Genomic DNA, 27,346 nt, shown 5'->3' with positions numbered 1-27,346 from the left:
CAACACTTCTCAGACGGCAAGAGAACTTTCCAATGTCCGGGTCAGCCGTGATTCTACTTACCGAAAAACTTTGTCCATTTGTCGAAGGAGAGACAACGAGAATGCGGGCTCCCGTGGATGTGGTAACAAAGGTAGCCAGTGCTTTGTATTACCTGGCCGACGAGTGAAGACTACGGAAAACATAGAATGCATTTGGACTGGCAAAGCAGACTGTATCAGTTATTGTCCGCCATGTATGTCGCGGACTCAACATCTAGGTCCAGAGCATATAAAGTCACCAAAAAAGAATGGACAATGAAGGTGAAGGCAAAAGGGTGAGGAGTGTCCTGACCAGATATCTAGATCCCTAGATTGATTGATGTAAAATGTTCTTTATCACATTGTTTACTTTCACATGTCCATTAACCCTTGTGTAATGTTCATATTGTTGTTACTCAGCCAGCGTTTGTGGGTCTGATGGACCCGTTGCATTTTGAGGCTTTTAATGCCTCACAATCAAACACTTTTATATTAAAATACTGAACAGATGTTTACCTTATCCCAATAAACATCTGTTTATTGGGATAAGGTAGAGGTTGAGTCCGCGACATACATGGCGGACAATAACTGATACAGTCTGCTTTGCCAGTGTTTTCCGTAGTCTTCCCTTGTCGGTCAGGTAATACAAATCACACGCTACTTTTTTTTTTTGTTATCACGTCAACGGGAGCCCGCATTCTCGTTGTCTCCCCCTTCAACAAATGGACAAGTTTTTCGGTAAGTAGAATCACAGCTGACCTGGACATTGGAATGTCCTCTTGCCCTCTGAGAAGTGTTGTATCCCAAATAGCTGCCCCTTCTACACTTGGTGTAGAATGGGCCTTAAAGGGGTGTCTCGAGGGACGCCTTAGTTATGTAAATCAGTTTGGAACCCGGTGTTCCCGTTTCCTTGCATGGTGTCATTCCTTGGTCGAATTTGGCCCCCGGGCCGTCAGTTAAATAGCCCTGCCCTAACAATACCGCTATAAACCTAGGGACTTCCCATTTCCTAACCACACACTCGTTTCACATCCTAATCTGTTCAGGTGAGTTATGTTATGTCCTATGTTCTATAGTCTCTGCCTTGAAACAAAACCCCTCTGCCACAAGAATTGCTCTCTGTCTAGTCCCTGACCTTTGACCCGGCCCATAGGTAAGCTTAGCTCTCGGACAGCACTGACTCTTTTCTATAGATAGCTTCTTTTTTTTTTTTTTCCATTGAAGTCCCCCCCCCCCTCCACCCGACCCCTCCCACCGCTATCTCCTCTCGCTCCCTCAGCTCTCTCGCATCCCCCGCCGCTTCCAGCGTCCCCACCCTCAGAACCAGGGTATGTGACGCTCTAAATGCCCCCTATTGTTGTGAGAATGGACCTTTTGTCCGCACCCCGTGCATTTGCTGACTACGGACATCCAGTGAGCCTACTTTTTTGAGAGCGCTGGAAACAAGAGGGTTAGCTAAGCCATGCAATACAACCCCCCCCCCCCCCTCTCACCCGAACACATACAGAACGTTAGAGGAATTTCCTGATTCTATAACTTTTTTTTTTTAATGGCTCAGCCCCATGGTGTCAAACACTTACAGCATTGTGCCTCTTTGCACTGCAAGTAACAACTCGGCGCCTATAGCCTATACAGCATAGTTGCTTTTGATGATTTTCCATTTGAAACACAAAAAAACAGGTACTAGGAGGTACTATTTCAGCATTTTTTATTCATCTATTTTATTAATTTGTATTATTATTTTTAAATGTACAAACCCCAAAAACCAGTGAAGTTGGGACGGTATAGCTCGGTTAGTAGAGCGGCCGTGCCAGCAACTTGAGGGTTGCAGGTTCGATCCCCGCTTCCGCCATCCTAGTCACTGCCGTTGTGTCCTTGGGCAAGACACTTTACCCACTTGCTCCCAGTGCCACCCACACTGGTTTAAATGTAACTTAGATATTGGGTTTCACAATGTAAAGCGCTTTGAGTCACTTGAGAAAAAGCGCTATATAAATGTAATTCACTTCACTTCACAAGTTGGCACGTTGTGTAAATGGTAAATAAAAACAGATTACAATGACTTGTAAATCCTTTTCAACCCATTTTCAATTGAATAGACTGCAAAGACAAGATATTTAACGTTCGAACTGGAAAACTTTGTTATTTCTTGCAAATATTAGCTCATTTGGAATTTGATGCCTGCAACGTGTTTCCAAAAAAGCTGGCACAAGTGGCAAAAAAGACTGAGGAAGTTGAGGAATGCTCATCAAACACTTATTTGGAACATCCCACAGGTATACAGGCTAATTGGGAACAGGTGGGTGCCATGATTGGGTATAAAAGCAGCTTCCATGAAATGCTCAGTCGTTCACAAACAAGGATGGGGCGAGGGTCACCACTTTGTGAACAAATGCATGAGCAAATTGTCGACCAGTTTAAGAACAACATTTCTCAACCAGCTATTGCAAGGAATTTAGGGATTTCACCATCTACGGTCCGTAATATCATCAAAAGGTTTAAATAATCTGGAGAAATCATTGCACGTAAGCGATGATAATACGGACCTTGGATCCCCCAGGCGGTACTGCATCAACAAGCGACATCAGTGTGTAAAGGATATCACCACATGGGCTCAGGAACACTTCAGAAAACCACTGTCAGTAACTACAGTTTGTCGCTACATCTGTAAGTGCAAGATGAAACTATACTATGCAAAGCCAAAGCCATTTATCAACAACACCCAGAAACGCCGCCGGCTTCGCTGGGCCCGAGCTCATCTAAGATGGACTGATGCAAAGTGGAAAAGTGTTCTGTGGTCTGACGTGTGCACATTTCGAATTGTTTTGGAAACTGTGGACTTAGTGTCCTCCGGACCAAAGAGGAAAAGAACCATCCGGATTGTTATAGGCGCAAAGTTCAAAAGCCAGCATCTGTGATGGTATGGGGGTGTTTTAGTGCCCAAGGCATGGGTAACTTACACGTCTGTGAATGCACCATTAATGCTGGTTTTGGAGCAACATATATTGCCATCCAAGCAACGTTATCATGGACGCCCCTGCTTATTTCAGCAAGACAATGCCAAGCCACGTGTTACAACAGCGTGGCTTCATAGTAAAAGAGTGCGGGTACTAGACTGGCCTGCCTGTAGTCCAGACCTGTCTCCCATTGAAAATGTGTGGCACAATATGAAGCCTAAAATACCACAACGGAGACCCCGGACTGTTGAACAACTTAAGCTGTACATCAAGCAAGAATGGGAAATAATTCCACCTGAAAAGCTTCAAAAATTGGTCTCCTCAGTTCCCAAATGTTTACTGAGTGTTGTTAAAAGGAAAGGCCATGTAACACAGTGGTAAAAAGGCCCCTGTGCCAACTTTTTTGCAATGTGTTGCTGCCATTAAATTCTAAGTTAATGATTATTTGCAAAATAAATTAGATTTTGCTCAGTTCAAACATTAACTATCTTGTCTTTGCAGTCTATTCAAGTGAATATAAGTTGAAAAGGATTTGCAAATCATTGTATGACAACTTCACTGGATTGGGGTTTTGTAGGTGTTGGCCAGCAACTTTCTCTTCCTTTTTTGATGCAAAAAAGAGAAATCATCTGACTTTAGTTAAACTGTGAACCTGGCGACTGGCGTGCAATTAAGGATATATGGGCTGGCAGAGCTATAGGATTTGGATACATTAGCAGATTGGGTTTTAAAGGGCGTCTAGTAAATACTATTCAGCGCTAATGCGTGTGAGGATCGTTCAAAGGCACTGGTTTTAAAAGCATGTTTATGGTAATCTATTAAAACGGCATGTTGGAATGATTCATTACCAGGCCACAAACCGCTGTGTGAGCTGATTTTAATGAATACAGTCACCATCATAGATGCATCTCTCACTTTACTATCTCTCTTTCTCATAGGCCGTCTTGTCTTGGAAGGCTCTGTAGGTACGCAACTGCTTCTTTTTTGTGCTGTCTTCACTATGATTGAGTCATACTGCATGCGTGCGTAATGTACAGTAGCCATGTTTATCACATTTAGCCTGAAGCCATGTGGGCCTTGGAATCTTCTACAAAACTCAAAACCAGTGAAGTTAGCACGTTGTGTAATTCGTAAATAAAAACAGAATACAATGATTTGCAAATCCTTTTCAACTTTTATTGAATTGAATAGACTGCAAAGACAAGATAGTTAATGTTTGAACTGAGCAAAATCTAATTTATTTTGCAAATATTCATTAACTTAGAATTTAATGGCAGCAACACATTGCAAAAAAGTTGGCACAGGGGCATTGTTACCACTGTGTTACATGGCCTTTCCTTTTAACAACACTCAGTAAACGTTTGGGAAATGAGGAGACACATTTTTGAAGCTTTTCAGGTGGAATTCTTTCCCATTCTTGCTTGATGTACAGCTTAAGTTGTTCAACAGTCCGGGGTCTCTGTTGTGGCATTTTACGCTTTTTTATCTTACGCAGAATGTGGCTTGGCATTGTCTTGCTGAAATAAGCAGGGGCATCCATGAAAAAGACGTTGCTCCAAAACATGTATGTACATTCCAGCATTAATGGTGCCTTCGCAGATGTGTAAGTTACCCATGCCTTGTGGCACTAATACACCCCCATACTATCACAGATGCTGGCTTTTGAACTTTGCGCCTATAACAGTCTGGATGGTTATTTTCCCCTTGGATCCGAAGGACACGACATCCACAGGTCCCAAAAAACGATTTCAAATGTGGACTTGCCAGACCACAGAACACTGTTCCACTTTGTATCAGTCCATCTTAGATGAGCTCGGGCCCAGAAAAGCTGGTGACGTTTCTGGGTGTTGTTGATAAATGGCTTTCGCTTTGCATAGTAGGGTTTTAACTTGCACTTATAGATGTAGCGACCAACTGTAATTACTGACAGTGGTTTTCTGAAGTGTTCCTGAGCCCATGTGGTGATATCCTTTACACACTGATGTCTGTTTTTGATGGTCACGAGCATTGCATCTTAAGTGCAGTGATTTCTCCAGATTCTCTGAACCTGTTGATGATATTACGGATTGTAGATGGTGAAATCCCTAAATTCCTTGCAATAGCTTGTTGGGAAATGTTGTTTTAAACTGTTGGACAATTTGCTCACGCATTTGTTCACAAACTGGTGACCCTCGCCCCCATCCTTGTTTGTGAATGACTGAGCATTTCATGGAAGCTGCTTTTATACCCAATCATGGCACCCACCTGTTCCCAAATAGCCTGTGGGATGTTCCAAAAAAGTGTTTAATGAGCATTCCTCAAGTTTCTCAGTCTTTTTTGCCACTTGTGGCAGCTTTTTTGAAACATGTTGCAGGCATCAAGCCTACTTCGCTGGTTTTGCAACATCCCCCGCTCTGACAATGCTGCCGTTACACCACCCGTGTCCATAAAACACAGTGCACGCCCCCCCCCCCCCCCTTACTTTGATTAGGCCAATTGTGTTTCCTGCTGAATGCAGTAAAGAGAGCGAGGACATGCATATACACTGGAGAGTGGAGACCGAGTCAAATTCCCAGTTGTAGGCGTTTTGTACCAGCAAGAGGCCATTAGAGACAATAGACGGGCTCGTTCACTTTTTGAGAGTCCAATTTACATGCGAGTGCCAGCCAGGTACTACGAAGCCTCCTCCACTACTGACACCTCTCACTTGGTTATGTGCTGGAAATAGCTCATCAGTGCGCCATAATTTGGCACATAATTTTTATTTTCCGGTCTATGTACGCCTGAGCTGATAACACATTTTGCTCAACGATACATTGACCTACAAATGATTGCCCATAAATTATATTAAATTGACATTAATTTTTTGAGACCAAATTAACCACTGATGTAATGACAACACATAACAATAATTGAAGTGTACCCTTTTATATGCAATCAACTTGTGTTTCTCGCATGTTTTAACGCGGTAATTGAAATGCAAACTTTTAAATACAAAGTCAAATAGAACAAACATACAAAACCCAAAACCAGTGAAGTTGACACGTTGTGTAAATGGTAAATAAAAACAGAATACAATGATTTGCAAATTCCTTTTCAACTTATATTCAATTGAATAGATTGCAAAGACAAGATACTTAATGTTGGAACTGAGAAACTTAATTTATTTTTGCAAATAATCATTAACCTACAATTTACTACTTACGTATAAAATATTACACGGTTTAGCTCCAGCCTATCTCGCCGATTGTATTGTACCATATGTCCCGACAAGAAATCTGCGTTCAAAGAACTCCGGCTTATTAGTGATTCCCAGAGCCAAAAAAAAGTCTGCGGGCTATAGAGCGTTTTCTATTCGGGCTCCAATACTATGGAATGCCCTCCCGGTAACAGTTAGAGATGCTACCTCAGTAGAAGCATTTAAGTAGAAGCATTTAAGTCCCATCTTAAAACTCATTTGTATAATCTAGCCTTTAAATAGACCCCCCCTTTTTTAGACCAGTTGATCTGCCGTTTCTTTTCTTCTCTCCTCTTCTCCCCTGTCCCTTGCGAGGGGGAGTTGCATAGGTCCGGTGGCCATGGATGAAGTGCTGGCTGTCCAGAGCCGGGACCCCGGGTGGACCACTAGCCTGTGCATCGGTTGGGGACATCTCTGCGCTGCTGACCCGTCTCCGCTCGGGATGGTTTCCTGTTGGCCCCGCTGTGGACTGGACTCCCGCTGATGTGTTGGATCCACTGTGGACTGGACTTTCACAATGTTATGTCAGACCCACTCGACATCCGTTGCTTTCGGTCTCCCCTAGAGGGGGGGGGGTTACCCACATATGCGGTCCTCTCCAAGGTTTCTCATAGTCATTCACCGACGTCCCACTGGGGTGAGTTTTTCCTTGCCCGTATGTGGGCTCTGTACCGAGGATGTCGTTGTGGCTTGTACAGCCCTTTGAGACACTTGTGATTTAGGGCTATATAAATAAACATTGATTGATTGATTGATTTAATGGCAGCAACACATTGCAAAAAAGTTGTCACAGGGGCATTTTTACCACTGTGTTACATGGCCTTTCCTTTTAACAACACTCAGTAAACATTTGGGAACTGAGGAGACCAATTTTTGAAGCTTTTCAGGTGGAATTATGTCCCATTCTTGCTTGATGTACAGCTTAAGTTGTTCAACAGTCCGGGGTCTCTGTTGTGGTATTTTAGGCTTCATAACACGCCACACATTTTCAATGGGAGACAGGTCTGGACTACAGGCAGGCCAGTCTAGTACCCACACTGTTGTAACACATGGCTTGGCATTGTCTTGCTAAAATAAGCAGGGGCGTCCATGATAACGTTGCTTGGATGGCAACATATGTTGCTCCAAAACCTGTATGTACCTTTCAGCATTAATGGTGCCTTACAGATGTGTAAGTTACCCATGCCTTGGGCACTAATACACCCCCATACCATCACAGATGCTGGCTTTTCAACTTTGCGCCTATAACAATCCGGCTGGTTCTTTTCCTTTTTGGTCCAGAGGACACAACGTCCATAGTTTCCAAAAACTATTTGAAATGTGGACTCGTCAGACCACAGAACACTTTTCCACTTTGCATCAGTCCATCTCAGATGAGCTCGGGCCCAGCAAAGCCGGCGGTGTTACTGGGTGTTGTTGATAAATGGCTTTCGCTTTGCATAGTAGAGTTTTATCTTGTACTTACAGATGTAGCGACAAACTGTAGTTGCGGACAGTGGTTTTCTGAAGTGTTCCTGAGCCCATGCGGTGATATCCTTTATACACTGATGTTGGTTTTTGCCTGAGGGATCGAAGGTCACAGGCATTCAATGTTGGTTTTCAGGCTTGCCGCTTACGTGCAGTGATTTCTCCAGATTCTCTGAAACGGTTGATGATATTACGAACTGTAGATGGTGAAAACCCAAAATTCCTTGCGATAGCTGGTTGAGACCTGTTAAACTGTTCGACATAATATCTGTTGTTTACATGTTAGCATTAAAGCTAGCACGGAAGCTAGCGCCAGTCCGTCCGCATTAAAATGCAGTTATGAATGACGGGTTTTCGACCATTTATTTTTAATACAGTAATTTTAACCGTCTGGAATTTTACAGTTATTATTATTACTACCGTTTACTTGTAGTTAATTGACGTATCGAATATCGACCCAGGCACAGGTCTATGTAGTTCTGCAAAATTCCAAATTTGTGATTTCAATTCAATTCAATTATAGAATTTGAATTGAAATGACTCCACCAAACAGAATGTTGAATTAATGATTGATTGATTGAAACTTGTATTAGTAGATTGCACAGTACAGTACATATTCCGTACAATTGACCACTAAATGGTGACACCCGAATAAGTTTTTCAACTTGTTTAAGTCGGGGTCCACGTTAATCAATTCATGGTAGATTAATTAAAATGACAGATTCAGATCAATTCCTTATAGTCAGGTAAAAAAAAGGGAATGTGTTATGTCTAATGACGATTTTGGCTGAAATACCCATAAAAATGTTTTACAAATACAACTAAAATTAACATGTTTAATACATAGATAAAGCATTCTGGGAAATGTTGTATTTTTCCACAATTTTCCTAATTAGAAAGTTATGATACTGTCAGGCTTGTTACTGACAGTTTGGTTATGTTTGGGTTTTCCTCTGTGTGTTTAATTTTTATTTCCTGTCAGCGCTCTTATTTTGGTTCCATTTCCTGCATGTCTCCCTGAGCGCTGCTTTCCCTCACCTGTCCCTGATTACACCTGGTTGCAATTGCCAATCAGGCTACTATTTATGCCAGCCTCGCCTTCCAGTCAGGGCTCGATGATTGCATCTTGTATCCTGTTGCCTGTTTCCTGTATCCTGTTGCCTACTTCCTGGTTCCTGTTTTCCCTTTGACATTAAAGTCATGTTTTCCTGCGCTACGCCTGCCATCTCCGCATCTTGGGGTTTATCACCAGCAGTTCTTGACAGACACATCAAATTCAATTAAAAATGTGTTCATGGGGTCTATAGTAATAATATTTCTGTGAAATAGGTAAAATTGTATGTACTTTCAGTACAAATTTCAGGAAACTTATACTTCTTTCAATTCAAATTTGAATTGTTATTGTACTTCCTGTTTAGTAGTATAGTCGTTCCACTTTAAGAAACCTAAAAATCTATGTAAAACTACACCACAACACTCAACTTTTAACAGAGGTGGGTAGAGTAGCCAAATATTAAAAATAAAAGTGGCATTACTTTAGACAAGTGGTGTCGAAAGCGCGGATCCAGGTTCCATTTGCGGCTCGCAGCTTATCTTTTAGCGGCCTGCAGCACATTCTAATAATACGATACAAAAAAATAAAACATATAAAAATTGAATAAAATAGCAAAAACCTCAAATGTAACAAAAAATAAATGTTGATTGTAGTAACACAAAGAAGCCATCATTGTTAAATAAATAATAATGAGTATCAAAATCAATGTTGTCAAGGATTTTTGACCTATCCAAGACTCCAATTACTTCGTATAAAAAATGTGACTTTAAATTTTTCGGGGGATATATATAATTTTTTTTAGTGTGTTTTTTTCTTTGAAAAAAAAACATGACCTTTTTTTTATAATCAATGGACGGACCGAAAGTTTATCAAGAGCCTTAATCGTTAAAAGGCAAAAAAACACACATGACTTAACCCTTAACCCTTTTGGATCCCCAAACAATTTTGTGGGATCTTTTTTTTTAAAACTATCATTGCTCCAAAATAAAAATAAAAATTAGAATCAATGTTGTAATAAATGATTGACTTATTTAGAGCTCCAATTATTCCACATTTATTATTCCACTACGGAATTTTTTGGGGGGTAAAAATATTGCCTATTTTTTGTTGACAAAAACAGTATTTTAACTAAAGGGGGCATAAAACATTTGAAAAAAATACTTAATATTGACAGAGTGTATAGAGATTTAAGCGCTGAACAAAAAAATAAGAACAATTAACATATTTAAAATGTTATGACTGAGACCCTTCTGGGTACCTGGGGTCAAACTTAAGGAGGAGCCTAAAACGTTAAAACAATCTGTATATATACATACAGTACAGGCCAAAAGTTTGGACACTCCTTCTCCTCATTCGAGGTGTTTTCTTTATTTTCATGACTATTTACATTGTAGATTGTCACTGAAGGCATCAAAACTATGAATGAACACATGTGGAGTTATGTACTTAACAAAAAAAGGTGAAATAACGGAAAACATGTTTTATATTCTAGTTTCTTCAAAATAGCCACCCTTTTACCCGGATTACTGCTTTGCACACTCTTGGCATTCTCTCGATGAGCTTCAAGAGGTAGTCACCTGAAATGGCTTTCACTTCACAGGTGTGCTTGAAGCTCATCAAGAGAATGCCAAGAGTGTGCAAAGCAGTACTCAGAGCAAAGGGTGGCTATTTTGAAGAAACTAGAATATAAAACATGTTGTCAGTTATTTCACCTTTGTTTGTTAAGTACATAACTCCACATGTTTTTCCTTCATAGTTGTGATGCCTTCAGTGACAATCTAAAATGTAAATAGTCCTGAGAATAAAGAAATGCATTGAATGAGAAGGTGTGTCCAAACCTTTGGCTTGTACTATATATATATATATATATATATATATATATATATATATATATATATATATATATATATATATATATATATATATATATATATATATATATATATATATATATATATATATATATATATATATATATATATATATATATATATATAGGAAAAGCACTGTACTTTTCAATGAAGATAACTTTAAACTAGTCTTAACTTTAAAGAAATACACTCTATACATTGCTAAGGTGGTAAATGACTATTCTAGCTGCAAATGTCTGGTTTTTGGTGCAATATCTACATAGGTGTATAGAGGCCCATTTCCAGCAACTATCACTCCAGTGTTCTAATGGTACAATGTGTTTGCTCATTGGCTCAGAAGGCTAATTGATGATTAGAAAACCCTTGTGCAATCATGTTCACACATCTGAAAACTGTTTAGGTCGTTACAGAAGCTACAAAACTGACCTTCCTTTGAGCAGATTGAGTTTCTGGAGCATCAATCAATCAATCAATGTTTAATTATATAGCCCTAAATCACAAGTGTCTCAAAGGGCTGTACAAGCCACAACGACATCCTCGGTACAGAGCCCACTTTTGTGGGGTCAATTAAACGCTCAAAATGGCCAGAAAAAGAGAACTTTCATCTGAAACTCGACAGTCTATTCTTGTTCTTAGAAATGAAGGCTATTCCACAAGATGGTTTGGGTGACCCCAAACTTTTGAACAGTAGTGTATATATATATATATATATATATATATATATATATATATATATATATATATATATATATATATATATATATATATATATATATATATATATATATATAAAACACATCTATTTACGAGAGTTAAACAGTTAAATATTAAACTAGTTCCATATTCTATTTTATTATTGTTAGAGCAAAACAAGGTCAATAGTACACAACAACTAAACAAAAGCGAAAACTACTATCGAGTACTCGTTGAAATCATGTTAGCCAACAAAGTCTTCCTGTGCCCAGGGAATTGTTTTCTGAATTTGTAAACATTAACAAAAACAACCAAAAAATAGAAATTGAATCCCTCCAGTATCGATCATATACTGACACTGCCCCTTGTGTCGACACCACTAATTTATGGATCTACTGCGACAATACTGACACACCATAAGTTGTTGTTATATTGTCCTCTTTCTAAACTCTTACTAACCTATTTGTTAGTTTTCAGTAAATATATGTTTACTTTCTGCAGTAACGCACTTTCATCTTCACTTATTAAACTTTATCAAGCACTTACTTCTACTTTGATTTTCAAGCTATTTTAGCGCCTTTCATAACCCTGCTAATCCCTGCTCCTGCTTGCTCTTGGTGCAAAACAGGTTTAGTCTCGTCCTAATACGTGATAATGATACTTAAGCTATACAAAAATGCAGTTTATTTACAGTAATGGATGAGATTATATTTCCTTTTTGGGGGATAGCTCCATACTGTGTATGAAGATGCACAGTTAGCTTGTCAGCCAGGGTACTAAAATTACTGTAAATACAAAACTCAAAACCAGTGAAGTTGGCACGTTGTGTAAATGGTAAATAAAAACAGAATACAATGATTTGCAAATCCTTTTCAAGTTATATTCAATTGAATAGACTGCAAAGACAAGACACTTAACGATTCGAACTGGTACACTTTGTTATTTTTTGCAAATATTAGCTCATTTGGAATTTGATGCCTGCAACATGTTTAAAAAAAGCTGGCACACGTGGCACAAAAGACTGAGAAGGTTGAGGAATGCTCATCAAACACTTGTTTGGAACATCCCACAGGTGAACAGGCTAATTGGGAACAGGTGGGTTCCATGATTGGGTATAAAAGCAGCGTCCATGAAATGCTCAGTCATTCACAAACAAGGATGGGGCGAGGGTCACCACTTTGTGAACAAATGCGTGAGCAAATTGTCCAACAGTTTAAGAACCACATTTTCAACGAGCTTGTGGAGGGAGGTGTGGCCAGCGCGCTTGCAGGAGCAAAGGTCACCGCCACTGTCTATGGTGCTGAGGACGAGCACCATCGGATAGGGTGCTCGACATCTGTTAATCTAATCATCTGTTGTCTTTAACAGTACGCGGCCGAGAACAGGGGTGGAGGATACGGATGTGGCTGAAAAGTCACGTCCTGCGGGAGCGAAAAGTGTGAGCTAATTCTATGGACATTAAATTATTGTTCAAAACTGCAAGCTTGGCTCTTGTGCCGTGTGTAATAGTGGAACGGCTGGGAAGCGACTTCCACAGAGCTATTGCAAGAAATTTGGGGATTACACCATCTACGGTGAAGTGAAGTGAAGTGAAGTGAATTACATTTATATAGCGCTTTTTCTCAAGTGACTCAAAGCGCTTTACATAGTGAAACCCAATATCTAAGTTACATTCAAACCAGTGTGGGTGGCACTGGGAGCAGGTGGGTAAAGTGTCTTGCCCAAGGACACAACGGTCCGCAATATCATCAAAAGGTTCGGAGAATCTGGCAAGGCCGTGACCTTCGATCCCTCAGGCGGTACTGCATCAATAACCAACATCAGTGTGTAAAGGATATCACCACGTGGGCTCAGGAACACTTCAGAAAACCACTGTCAGTAACTACAGTTGGTCGCCACATCTGTAAGTGCAAGTTAAAACTCTACTATGCAAAGCCAAAGTCTTTTATCAACAACACCCAGAAACGCCGCCGGCTTCTCTGGGCCCGTGCTCATCTAAGATGGACTGATGCAAAGTGGAAAAGTGTTCTGTGGTCTGACGAGTGCACATTTCAAATAGTTTTTGGAAACTGTGGACATTGTGTCCTCCGGACCAAAGAAGGAAAAGAACAAAGTTCAAAGTTGGTAGGCGCAAAGTTCCAAAGCCAGCATCTGTGATGGTATGGGGGTGTATTAGTTCCTAAGACATGGGTAACTTACACATCTGTGAAGGCACCATTAATGCTGAAAGGTACATACAGGTTTTGGAGCAACATACTGTATGTTGCCATCCAAGCAACGTTATCATGGACGCCCCTGCTTATTTCAGCAAGACAATGCCAAGCCACGTGTTACATCAACGTGACTTCATAGGAAAAGAGTGCGGGTACTAGACTGGCCTGCCTGTAGTCCAGACCTGTCTCCCATTGAAAATGTGTGGTGCATTATGAAGCCTAAAATACCACAACGGAGACCCCCGGACTGTTGAACAACTTAAGCTGTACATCAAGCAAGAATGGGAAAGAATTCCACCTGAAAAGCTTCAAAAATTGGTCTCAGTTCCCAATTATTGACTGAGTGTTGTTAAAAGGAAAGGCCATGTAACACAGTGGTAAAAATACCCCTGTGCCAACTTTTTTGCAATGTGTTGCTGACATTACATTTTAAGTTAATGATTATTTGCAAAAAAAAAAATAGTATAATATCTTGCCTTTGCAGCCTATTCAATTGAATATGAGTTGGAAAGGATTTGCAAATCATTGTATTCTGTTTTTATTTACCATTTACACAACGTGCCAACTTCACTGGTTTTGAGTTTTGTATCATGTTAGCTGTAAAAAGCTTACAAACACAACAAAGCCAGCAGTGGCCTGAGACGTGTGTGCTGTAGATGATAGCGGTTGCTCCATGAGGTTTGAATAAGGGCCCAAGTGCAAGTGTAGCACAAGTCTCCAGAGGTTGCAACATCTGGCCAGGCCGGATCTAACAACTCGTCGGCGTTCACCCGTAGAGCCATCACCCGACCGCACTGTGGTTGCCTTTGTTATCACAGCCTGTCACACTCTCTCTCCTCATCTCTCTCTTTCTCTTTGTCAATCTGGGCGAGCTCCTGTTGACCCCGGGGGTGGGGGGTTGGGGGGCCTCCGTGCGGTGGGAGCGCGCCGCGCCGCACCACTTCAGAGAAGCAAAACCGCACCGAGCGTCCCAACGTCAACGGCCAGCTTATTCCTCCCGGTGTCTCTTTATCTGAAACCTCATCCCCACCCGATCCGTGCGCCACGGCCCTGGCAGAGGTAGTAGCGCCTCGGCGGATGGGAGGGAAGTCATATGTTTGCAGTTTGAACCTACTGCCCCAATTACAGGCAGCTGTGGGTCCGCTATCGCACCACAGCATCGAAGAGGAAGAGAAGGAGAATTGGGGGGTCGGGGGGGTTGGATTTATGGTCTGCGTCTCCGTGGCGGCCCCCGTTTGATGTGCAGATAATTAGGAAGTGAATGACTTCCTGTGAGTCGCTGCTGGTAGGCGGAGCTCTTTGCCATAATACGACAAATAGAAGAAGAGGTAAGAGGGATGCATATAAACTTAGAGGGGTGGCTCTTGAACCGCCTGTCGCTCTTTAGTGCCGCCCTAGTGGCTCCCTGGAGCATTTTTTTAAAAAAAGGATTGAAAATGGGAAAAAAATGGGGGGAAAATATATTTTTTGTTTTAGTATGTTTTTTGTTTGAGGACAAACATGACACAAACCTTCCCGATTGTTAGAAAGCCCACTGTTTAATATGTTTATGTGTAGGCTTCACTGATGACAGCATTTGGTGAACGTTGTGTTTTTCGTTCTTGAACTCACCACAGTGTGGACTTGTGACGCAACAGTTTGTTTACATGTAAAATATTTTGTCCACCAAACAGTTTGTACTGTGCGTGAATGCACAAAGGTGAGTGTGGAGGGCGGGCGTGGCCTGCGGGCATGCCGCGGAGCCGGGCCGTGCGAGGACCGGCCTCGAAGACAGCGACGGGTGAGTAGATGGCCCAGATGGGCCTTGTTATTTAATCACCTGTTGCCTTTATTAGCAGCAGCCGGGACGAGACAAGTGGGTGGAGTTTCCTTTAACCTGGACTCACACATCTATACCTTTGACCATTAAAAGCCAGTCATTTCCAGGAGTTATCTCACCTTCCGAGTAGCCTCTGATTTACTAATGTTTTCTAATGTTGTAAAAATGTGTAAAACAAATATTACATTTCAACATTTCTGTCAACGAAGATTTGTTTCAGCCTGTGACACATAGCTATAATAGCCTACTATCAAAATGACTAACATTAGCACTTACGTCATGTGTTGTCTTCCTTATAAGACTTATATACGGTCTTTCATTTTTTTGCGGCTCCAGACAGATTTGTTTTTGGTATTTTTGGTCCAATATGGCTCTTTCAACGTTTTTGGTTGCCAACCCCTGACTTAGACCTTTGACACCTACCTGGGCAAGTAAGAAGCCGATAGACTTAAAGCATTACATTTTTTAAACCCCCCCAAAACATCTAAGAACACTACTAATGGTTAGCATATAGTGCATCCGCAAAGTATTCACTTTTTCCACATTTTTTCATGTTACAGCCTTATTCTAAAAGTAAATGAATACATTGTTGTCCTCAAAATGGTACAGACTATACCCCCATAACGACAACGTGAAAAGTTTGTTTGTTTATTTTGCAAATTTATTGAAAAGTACAACATAAAAAAATGACATGGACTTAAGTATTCCCAGCCTTTGCTCAATACTACGTTGAGGCACCTTTGACAGCCTTAAATCTTTTTTGAATACAATGACACAAGCTTGGCACACCTATCTTTGGGCAGTTTCACCCATTCCTCTTTGCAGCACCTCTCATGCTCCCATCAGGTTGGACGGGAAGCGTCGGTTTCCATCCTGGATGTCTCTGTACATTGCTGCATTCACCGTTCCCTCTATCCTGACGAGGGTCGTACGGTATACCGGTACTAATGAATCAAAAACTCAAATGCTCTGTTTGAAAAGTACCGGTTTGGCATATTTTATTTGTTTTGTTTTTTTTACAGGCATGACGGCGCGTCGTCGTCACGTCGTGACATGGCTGGTTTTACGAGCAGAGGAGCATGTTCGGCAGCGCACAATCACAGAGTATTTACAAGCAGACACAGTGTGTAGACAGAAAAGGGAGAACGGACGCATTTTGGCTTAAGAACTACCAATAAAGGTGAAGTTATAACACTGAAACATGGTTAAGACATGGTTAGCTCGTTAGCGGCTAATGTCCATCCACAGTCGGCAGTGTTTTAGCTACTTCAAAATCACTAATCCTCGCCTCCATGGCGACAAATAAAGTGAGTTTCTTACAAGTATCATCCCTGCAGGACAAGGAATAGCTAAACATGCTTCACTACACACCGTAGGAGGATATAATAGCTCACTGGCGTCACAATGTAAACACACACCATGGGTGGATCTACACCTGACATCCACTGTAATGATACCAAGTACAATAGCATATCTAGTCGATACTACTATGATTACATCTATATCTTTAATCGTCACAAAATCTTTATTTAAAAAAAAAAAAAAGCATATTATATTCATAAACTCAGGAAATACATCCCTGGACACAGAGGAACTTAAATTATGACCAATGTATGATCCTGTAACTACTTGGTATTGGATCGATACCTAAATTTGTGGAATCATCTGAAAATAATGTAAATTATCAAACAACAGAAGAATAAGTGATTATTACATTTTAACAGAAGTGTAGATGGAACATGTTAAACCAGAAAATAATCAGATCCATCCATCCATCCATTTTCTACCGCTTATTCCCTTCGGGGTCGCGGGGGTCGCTGGAGCCTATCTCAGCTACAATCGGGCGGAAGGCGGGGTACACCCTGGATAAGTCGCCACCTCATCGCAGGGCCAACACAGATAGACAGACAACATTCACACTCACAGATATTAACAGTAAATGAACAAGTAGATTAAAATATATTTTTACAGCTTGTCCTTGATAATTTTGACAAAATAATAGAATGGGGAATGAAACAATATGTTACTGCATACGTCAGCAGAGAACTTTCTACTAAAAGACAAGTTGTGTAGTATGTTCACTATTTTATTCAAGGACAAAATTGTTCTTCGATTGCAATAAGAAACATATGTTTAATGTATCCTAAGATTTTTTGGTTAAAATAATGCCAATAATGCAATTTTTTTTGGTCCCATTTATTTCAAAAAGTATCGAAAAGTATTGAAAAGTATTGAAGTGGATAGCGCACCCCTACAACTGGTAATGTTACAAGTAAATTAAATCTGACAGCCCTTACAACACAGGTGTCAAACTCAAGGTCCGGGGGCCAGATCTGGCCCGCGACATCATTTTATCTGGCCCGCACTTAAGTACTAAAGTACTTAGTATTTTCTTACTAAATGTAATGGAGTTTTTTCATTTTGACAGAAAAAAATATATGTACTGCTTGAAATTGCATACCTTTTAAACTTTAATAGTATCCATTATTGCAACAAATAATATCATCATACTTTCCGAACATTTTTTGTTTAAATAAAAATACTTTGCAGCAAACTACCCTTCAAATTAATAAAAAAGACAATACATTTTACGGTGTTCTTTACAGCATATAAAGTATATATTAATTATATATATATATATATATATATATATATATATATATATATATATATATATATATATATATATATATATATATATATATATATATATATAATATAAATTATATAAATTGAAAAAAATAAAATAAATTGTGTTAAAATTCTAAATATTTTAACTGTAAAATCTTGTTTTTAACGGTGTATAAATGGAAAAAACGATACATTTGTTTTTACGGTAGAAAAACTGGCAGCTAAGTTTCCAGAATAAAAAAAAATAACTTGTACTGTTTTTCCATTAACAACATAATGTTGTAAAAACCTATGTAAATTTAATAGTAAAATTCTGGCAACTAAGCTGCCAGCTTTTTCCGTAAAACCCCCCCAAAAAACAGTGGTACTGTTTTTCCGTTTACCGTAAAATGTTGTAAAAAAAACAACAAAAAAAACATATTTTACAGTGACATTTTGTAAATGTAAAGTTTTTACTGTAAACTGGACGGTCAACTTAAAACAATTTATATAATAAATCATGAAATCCAGAGGCAAATTCATACATTATTCCCAATGAAAACCAGTTTGACATCCCTGCACTAAAGAATATTGAAAATAATGTGCAGTCCTTTATGTGGCCTATACTAAAAATCAATATATTTGTGCATTACCGTAAATTATGAGTTCACGAAGAAATAAAAAACAGTTGTTTCCATTTGCGTTCTCCTGACAATGTATTTACCATGAATTGATTAACGTGGACCCCGACTTAAACAAGTTGAAAAACTTATTCGGGTGTTACCATTTAGTGGTCAATTGTACGAAATATGTACTGTACTGTGCAATCTACTAATAAAAGTCTCAATCAATCAATCCTTCAACACCTTGAATAAGCTAACAAATGCCTTTTGCTCATCCACAGCAGCCTTCTGTTTTTCTCTTTAGGTTCAGCGCCACTTTACATGCCATTACAGATCTGACCTCTTCAGCCAGAAGTCATGACCCTAATTCGGGGGGTCAGCAACCCGCGGCTCTTAGTGGCTCCCTGGACCTCCTCCAGAGATGTGTGAAAATGGAAAAAGATGATTTTTGTTGTAATATATTTTCTGTAGGAGAACAAACATGACACAAACCTTCCTAATTGTTAGAAATCCCACTGTTTATATTAAACATGCTTCACTGATGAGAGTATTGGGCAAGCACCGTTTTGTCCTACTAATTTCAGCGATCCTTGAACTCACCGTAGTTTGTTTACAAGTACTACTTTCTCCGACGCTGCCACAGAAAGACGTGTTTTATGTGACCCCTTCTTTGTCTCATTTTGTCCACCAAACATTGTATGCTGTGCGTGAATGCACAAAGGTGAGTTTTGTTGATGTTATTGATTTGGGTGGAGTGCTAATCAGGCATATTTGGTCAATCCATGACCGCAAGCTAATCGATGCTAACATGCTATTTTGGCTAATGTATGTACATATTGCATCATTATGCCTCATTTGTAGGTATATTTGAGCTCATTTAATTTCCTTTATGTCCTCGGTGTATTTAATTTATATTTGCATGTCTCATGACACATTATCTGTATGTAATATTGGCTGCATTTCTGATAATGTTTTGTGTGCCATGTTGTTCCAGACCACAGCAAATGTTACCTAGCTTGCAAAGATTGTAATAAATCCATAAGAAAAAGACAGCCTGCCGTTTCCTTAAACTTGGACACACACATCAATACCTTTTGGCCATTCTCAGCCAGTAATTTCCAGGAGTTATCTCATCCTGTGAGAAGCTTCCATTTTGCGACTTTAAGGTTTTACTCCTTACGTATAAAATACTAAACAGTCTAGCTCCATCCTATCTTGCTGATTGTATTGTACCATATGTCCCGGCAAGAAATCTGAGTTCAAAGAACTCTGGCTTTGTGAGTCCCGAGACCAAAAAAAAGTCTGCGGGCTATAGAGTGTTTTCTATTTGGGCTCCAGTACTCTGGAATGCCCTCCCAGTAACAGTTAGAGATGCTACCTCAATAGAAGCATTTAAGTCCCTTCTTAAAACTCATTTGTATACTCTAGCCTTTAAATAGACCCCCCTTTTAAACCAGTTGATCTGCCGTCTCTTTTCTGCCCCCCCTCTCCTTCATGGGGAGAGGGGGGCACAGATTCGGTGACCACAGATGAATCGCTAGCTGTTCAAAGTCGGGTCCGGGGTGGACCACTCATCTGTGCATCAGTTGGGGACGTCTGCGCTGCTGCCTTGTCTCCACTCAATATGGTCTACTGCTGGCCCCACTATGGACTGAACTCTCACAATATTATGTTAGATCCACTATGGACTGGACTCTCACACTATTATGTTAGATCCACTATGGACTGGACTCTCACACTATTATGTTAGATCCACTATGGACTGGACTCTCACACTATTATGTTAGATCCACTATGGACTGGACTCTCACACTATTATGTTAGATCCACTATGGACTGGACTCTCACACTATTATGTTAGATCCACTATGGACTGGACTCTCACACTATTATGTTAGATCCACTATGGACTGGACTCTCACACTATTATGTTAGATCCACTATGGACTGGACTCTCACACTATTATGTTAGATCCACTATGGACTGGACTTTCACACTATTATGTTAGATCCACTATGGACTGGACTTTCACACTTTTATGTTAGATTCACAATGTGATTATCTTGTGTGATGACTATTATGATGATAGTATATATGATAGTATATATCTGTATCATGAATCAATTTAAGTGGACCGCGACTTAAACAAGTTGAAAAACTTATTCGGGTGTTACCATTTAGTGGTCAATTGTACGGAATATGTACTTCACTGTGCAACCTACTAATAAAAGTCTCAAAAAAAGACTGGACTTTCACACTTTTATGTTGGATCCACTATGGACTGGACTGTTACTATTATGTTAGATCCACTACGGACTGGACTATCACACTATTATGTTAGATCCACTATGGACTGGACTTTCACACTATTATGTTAGATCCACTATGGACTGGACTCTCACACTATTATGTTAGATCCATTATGGACTGGACTCTCACACTATTATGTTAGATCCAATATGGACTGGACTCTCACTATTATGCTAGATCCACTATGGACTGGACTTTCACACTATTATGTTAGATTAACTATGTGATTATCTTGTGTGATGACTGTATTATGATGATAGTATATATGATAGTATATATCTGTATCATGAATCAATTTAAGTGGACCCCGACTTAAACAAGTTGAAAAACTTATTCGGGTGTTACCATTTAGTGGTCAATTGTACGGAATATGTACTTCACTGTGCAACCTACTAATACAAGTCTCAAAAAAAGACTGGACTTTCACACTTTTATGTTAGATCCACTATGGACTGGACTCTCACTATTATGTTAGATCCACTATGGACTGGACTGTCACTATTATGTTAGATCCACTATGGACTGGACTATCACACTATTATGTTAGATCCACTATGGACTGGACTATCACACTATTATGTTAGATCCACTATGGACTGGACTTTCACACTATTATGTTAGATCCACTATGGACTGGACTCTCACACTATTATGTTAGATCCAATATGGACTGGACTCTCACTATTATGTTAGATCCACTATGGACTGGACTTTCACACTATTATGTTAGATTAACTATGTGATTATCTTGTGTGATGACTGTATTATGATGATAGTATATATGATAGTATATATCTGTATCATGAATCAATTTAAGTGGACCCCGACTTAAACAAGTTGAAAAACGTATTCGGGTGTTACCATTTAGTGGTCAATTGTACGGAATATGTACTTCACTGTGCAACCTACTAATAAAAGTCTCAAAAAAAGACTGGACTTTCACACTTTTATGTTAGATCCACTATGGACTGGACTCTCACTATTATGTTAGATCCACTATGGACTGGACTGTCACTATTATGTTAGATCCACTATGGACTGGACTACCACACTATTATGTTAGATCCACTATGGACTGGACTTTCACACTATTATGTTAGATCCACTATGGACTGGACTCTCACACTATTATGTTAGATCCATTATGGACTGGACTCTCACACTATTATGTTAGATCCACTATGGACTGGACTCTCACTATTATGTTAGATCCACTATGGACTGGACTCTCACTATTATGTTAGATCCACTATGGACTGGACTTTCACACTATTATGTTAGATTAACTATGTGATTATCTTGTGTGATGACTGTATTATGATGATAGTATATATGATAGTATATATCTGTATCATGAATCAATTTAAGTGGACCCCGACTTAAACAAGTTGAAAAACTTATTTGGGTGTTACCATTTAGTGGTCAATTGTACGGAATATGTACTTCACTGTGCAACCTACTAATAAAAGTCTCAAAAAAAGACTGGACTTTCACACTTTTATGTTAGATCCACTATGGACTGGACTGTCACTATTATGTTAGATCCACTATGGACTGGACTCTCACACTATTATGTTAGATCCATTATGGACTGGAATCTCACACTATTATGTTAGATCCACTATGGACTGGACTCTCACTATTATGTTAGATCCACTATGGACTGGACTTTCACACTATTATGTTAGATCCACTATGTGATTATCTTGTGTGATGACTGTATTATGATGATAGTATATATGATTGTATATATCTGTGTCATGAATCAATTTAAGTGGACCCCAACTTAAACAAGTTGAAAAACTTATTCGGGTGTTACCATTTAGTGGTCAATTGTACGGAATATGTACTTCACTGTGCAACCTACTAATAAAAGTCTCAAAAAAAGACTGGACTTTCACACTTTTATGTTAGATCCACTATGGACTGGACTGTCACTATTATGTTAGATCCACTATGGACTGGACTTTCACACTATTATGTTAGATCCACTATGGACTGGACTGTCACTATTATGTTGGATCCACTATGGACTGGACTTTCACACTATTATGTTAGATCCACTATGGACTGGACTTTCACACTATTATGTTAGATCCACTATGGACTGGACTCTCACACTATTATGTCAGATCCACTATGGACTGGACTGTCACTATTATGTTAGATCCACTATGGACTGGACTGTCACTATTATGTTGGATCCACTATGGACTGGACTTTCACACTATTATGTTAGATCCACTATGGACTGGACTTTCACACTATTATGTTAGATCCACTATGGACTGGACTCTCACACTATTATGTCAGATCCACTATGGACTGGACTGTCACTATTATGTTAGATCCACTATGGACTGGACTGTCACTATTATGTGAAATCCACTATGGACTGGACTTTCACACTATTATGTCAGATCCACCATGGACTGGACTTTCACACTATTATATTAGATCCACTTTGGACTGGACTCTCACTATTATGTTAGATCAACTATGGACTGGACTGTTAGAGTGTCCGCCCTGAGATCAGTAGGTTGTGAGTTCAAACCCCGGCCGGGTCATACCAAAGACTATAAAAATGGGACCCATTACCTCCCTGCTTGGCACTCAGCATCAAGGGTTGGAATTGGGGGTTAAATCACCAAAAATGATTCCCGGGCGTGGCTACGCTGCTGCCCACTGCTCCCCTCACCTCCCAGGGGGTGAACAAGGGGATGGGTCAAATGCAGAGGACACATTTCACCACACCTAGTGTGTGTGTGACAATCATTGGTACTTTAACTTTAACTTTCACACTATTATGTTAGATCCACTATGGACTGGACTCTCACTATTATGTTAGATCCACTATGGACTGGCCTGTCACTATTATGTTAGATCCACTATGGACTGGACTCTCACACTATTATGTTAGATCCACTATGGACTGGACTCTCACACTATTATGTTAGATCCACTATGGACTGGACTTTCACACTATTATGTTGGATCCACTATGGACTGGACTCTCACTATTATGTTAGATCTACTATGGACTGGACTTTCACACTATTATGTTAGATCCACTATAGACTGGACTCTCACACTATTATGTCAGATCCACTATGGACTGGACTGTCACTATTGTGTTAGATCCACTATGGACTGGACTCTCACTATTATGTTAGATCCACTATGGACTGGACTGTCACTATTATGTTAGATCCACTATGGACTTTCACTATGGACTTTCACACTATTATGTTGGATCCACTATAGACTGGACTCTCACTATTATGTCAGATCCACTATGGACTGGACTCTCACTATTATGTTAGATCCACTATGGACTGGACTCTCACTATTATGTTAGATCCACTATGGACTGGACTGTCACTATTATGTTAGATCCACTATGGACTTTCACTATGGACTTTCACACTATTATGTTAGATCCACTATAGACTGGACTCTCACTATTATGTTAGATCCACTATGGACTGAACTCTCAAACTATTATGATAGATCCACTCAGGTGTAATGTAGCCCATCGGGTTGAGTTTCTCCTTGCCCTGATGTGGGATCTGAGCCGAGGATGTCGTTGTGGCTTGTGCAGCCCTTTGAGACACTCGTGATTTAGGGCTATATAAATAAACTTTGATTGATTGATTTTACTAATGATTTCCAATGTTGAAAAAATGTGTAGAATAAATAATAAAATACAACATTTCTGTCAATTAAGACTTGCGTCAGCCTTTGATAGTAGGCTACTATAGCTAATAAAGATACTTACATCATGTGTTGCCTTCATTATAACACTTATATAAGACTTTTAAAGCCATTTTGATAGTAGGCTAATGTAGCTAATATAGACACTTACGTCATGTGTTGTCTTCATTATAACACTTATAATAATAATAATAATGGATTAGATTTATATAGCGCTTTTCTAGACACTCAAAGCGCTTCACAGAGAAGTGAGAACCCATCATTCATTTTTACAACTCATTCATTCATCATTCATTCTCCGGTTATATACTTATATCAGATTTTTTAAGTCATTTTGATAGTAGGCTAATATAGACACATCATGTGTTGCCTTCGTTATAACACTTACATAAGGATTTTAAAATCATTTTGATAGTAGGCTAATATAGCTAATATAGACACTTACATCATGTGTTGCCTTCATTATAACACTTATATAAGACTTTTAAAGTCATTTTGATAGTAGGCTAATACAGCTAATATAGACACTTACATCATGTGTTGCCTTCATTATAACACTTATATAAGGCTTTTAAAGTCATTTTGATAGTAGGCTAATACAGCTAATATAGACACTTACATCATGTGTTGCCTTCATTATAACACTTGTATCAGGCTTTTAAAGTAATTTTGATAGTAGGCTAATATAGCTAATATAGACACTTACATCATGTGTTGCCTTCATTATAACAGTTGTATCAGGCTTTTAAAGTCATTTTGATAGTAGGCTAATACAGCTAATATAGACACTTACATCATGTGTTGCCTTCATTATAACACTTATATAAGGCTTTTAAAGTCATTTTGATAGTAGGCTAATATAGCTAATATAAACACTTTAAGTACCAATGATTGTCACACACACACTAGATGTGGTGAAATCTGTCCTCTGCATTTGACCCATCCCCTTGTTCACCCCCTGGGAGGTGAGGGGAGCAGTGAGCAGCAGCGGTGGCCGCGCCCGGGAATCATTTTTGGTGAATTTAACCCCCAATTCCAACCCTTGATGCTGAGTGTCAAGCAGGGAGGTAATGGGTCCCATTTTTATAGTCTTTGGTATGACTCGGCCGGGGTTTGAACTCACAACCTACCGATCTCAGGGCGGACACTCTAACCACTTACATCATGTGTTTGCCTTCATTATAACACTTATATCAGACTTTTAAAGTCATTTTGATAGTAGGCTAATATAGCTAATATAGACACTTACATCATGTGTTGCCTTCACTATAACACTTATATAAGATTTTTGATTTTTTGCAACTACAGACAGATTTTTTTGTGTGTATTTTTGGTCCAATATGGCTCTTTCAACATTCTGGGTTGTCGACCCCTGGTCTAATTCATTGCCCTGCCCCCTTCAATTTCCCTGAAGAGGTTCAGAATCCCAAAATCCTAGGACCCCTGTTAAATACGTTAGATATTAAAACAAAAAGTAAATGATTCTTGAGACTCCTCTCAGTCAAGTGTTAAGTCAATAAAAAGTTCCCTATGGACTCGACTGGTCACTGTATCAGGAACAATGGAGCCGGATTGAGATGATCCGTGTCCTTTGTTTCTCTCAAGCTTCTCCCGGTGAATGGAACACAATAGGAAGGAATGCATTGGTTTCTGCGTGAGTCCTAAACCCAATCAGAATTATAACAATGTGCTTTGGAGACTTTAAGTATCCTCCCTAGGATCAGATTATACCTTCAACCCCTCTGTGACAGAGCATTCATGTTAGGCCAACTACTAAAGACCAACCCCCCCGTCTGTTCATATGCGCATCCCTCTGCTTTATCAGTCAGCTGATTACTAATCAATGAGGGAGTCCCGTTTGCATAAACGCGTTATTTAAACTCCTGGGGAGCTGTTGAATATCTGCCAGTCTGGCCCCCACTGTGTTTGATAAGCATCATTGCATTTTTACATGCAAATCAACTATCTCACCCTTTAAAACAGCAGTTTCACACCATTCAGGGTTGGCATGGCGATCAGAGAGGTTTGCTAAGCAGTATCTTGTCTTTCTTTACTTTGCTCAAGCTGCTGACGTCCTCCGGTTGTCACGAGCTGATCCCAGGGTGCAGAGACGGAAGACGGCATGTAGGACATAAAAACCAACGCAGCAAACGTAGCCACGGAACAAAAGTCCAGAAGAACTGGGCTGGCATATAAAGCATACTGATTGGCAACCAGAGACTGGTGTGTCCTGATTGCCAATCAGGGAAAGGTGTGTGAGCCAACGCTTAGTAGCGGGCAGACAAGGGAAGTACACAGGAAGAGCGCTGGAAACGGAAATAACGCCAAAACAGTAAAATAAGATAACTGTCAGTCCAAACTGTCATGGCGGATCATGACACTTCACACCAGCTGTTTGGCAATAACATAGATCACAGGTATCAAACTCAAGATCTGGCCCGTGACATCATTTTATCTGGCCCGCAAACACCCGTGAATGATACGTGTCAGTGAAGTACTTCATATTTTCTCATTAATTTGTAATGGATTTTTAAAATTTTGACAGAAAAAATATATATACCGTATTTTTCGGACTATAAGTCGCAGTTTTTTATATAGTTTGGCCGGGGTTGCGACTTATACTCGGGAGCGACTTATGTGTGAAATTATTAACACATTACCGTAAAATATCAAATAATATTATTTAGCTCATTCACGTAAGAGACTAGACGTATAAGATTTCATGGGATTTAGCGATTAGGAGTGACAGATTGTTTGGTAAACGTATAGCATGTTCTAT

The sequence above is a fragment of the Entelurus aequoreus genome, linkage group LG23 (genome assembly GCF_033978785.1).
Source record: "Entelurus aequoreus isolate RoL-2023_Sb linkage group LG23, RoL_Eaeq_v1.1, whole genome shotgun sequence".
Lineage (NCBI taxonomy): Eukaryota > Metazoa > Chordata > Actinopteri > Syngnathiformes > Syngnathidae > Entelurus > Entelurus aequoreus.
Note: the sequence above shows the minus strand (reverse complement) of the source record.